Genomic DNA, 1,312 nt, shown 5'->3' with positions numbered 1-1,312 from the left:
CTCAGTCACTGTTATCTTTGTGTAAGAGATGCCACTTCACACAAGACATTTAATTATAATGGGGAAACTTAAGGTTTATTATTATAATGTAAACAGACTCATAACCTACTGGGCTGCACTTGTGTTTAATCCTCTACTAGCAGCTGCTTCCTTTAATGTCGCCACCACAGATCATCTCACTCTATCCCTACATCCTATTGCATGACCTCCTTCACTGTGTATCTCCTATACCTCCTCATCATGCATGTCCAAATCATCTCAGCCATGCCTCTCTGACATGCTACTCTGAGCACTCTCCACACTCCTCAGCCTAAGCTGCAGTTTTCCACCTCCTGTGTGCTAACATGCCTCACTGAGTGAGCCTTCCACTTAACTCTTGCTGTCTCCACCCAGCCTGCACTTTCTTCTTCACCTCTCTTGCTTTGGATGGTTGACTCCAGGTGTTTAAACTCCCCTACCTTCACTATCTCTGCTCTTCATAGCTTCACTTTTCCCACCTGTCTACTGACTGCTCTACAGAGCATACCTCCACCTCTCCAGGCTCTCTTTCACCTACTTTCTACTCTCACGACCGATCGAAATGTTATCTCTAAACATCATAATGCGCAGAGTCTCCTGCCTGACCTCATCTGTCAGCCTGTCGGCCTCCACTGCAGACAAGAAGGGACTCTGACCCGATCTGCATGAACCTGTCTGTCTGTCGGTCCTTTTGCATATCCTGCACAACCCTCACATACTTCTCTGCCACTCCTAATTTCCTCTCTTGGCACGCTGTCACGTGCCTTCCCTAGATCGACAAAGACTCGGGCAGCTCTTTCTGACTTTCGTTATACTTTTCCATCAACTCTCTCAAAGCAAACATCACATCTGTATTGCTCTTTTTTACCACAAACAATTCATCGTCACACTATAACATGACGTCCTATTCTTATGATGGCACATGTGGATGAAGGAGCTGGACTACAGGTACCATGTTGTGATACCAGTAGCAGCAGAAATAGGAAAAAAATCAAGCAGGAGCGGCAAGGAGAGAGCAATGGTCTGTGGACACCACCTGCAAAATCTACTTGGGGGCTTGTCTTGTTGCCTCTCTGGTATACCAAAGCAGGTGGTGGGGAAAAAAAACACACGAATTTAATTTATTTCTCATGTGTTTTTAATTTAAATGGCAGTATTACGCTTCCAGAGACTTGAAGTTAAGAAATATTAGGTGAAGACAGGTTTACAGGTATATTTTCCAGGCTTTTAACTTAATTTATTTTAAATTTAATGTCACTTCTCCTGAAATGCTGTAACTATGAAGCCTGAACAG

The sequence above is a fragment of the Astatotilapia calliptera genome, chromosome 22, assembly GCF_964374335.1.
Source record: "Astatotilapia calliptera chromosome 22, fAstCal68.1, whole genome shotgun sequence".
Taxonomy (NCBI): Eukaryota; Metazoa; Chordata; class Actinopteri; order Cichliformes; family Cichlidae; genus Astatotilapia; species Astatotilapia calliptera.
The sequence above is the reverse complement of the archived record's forward strand: the minus strand, read 5'-3'. Positions refer to the sequence as shown.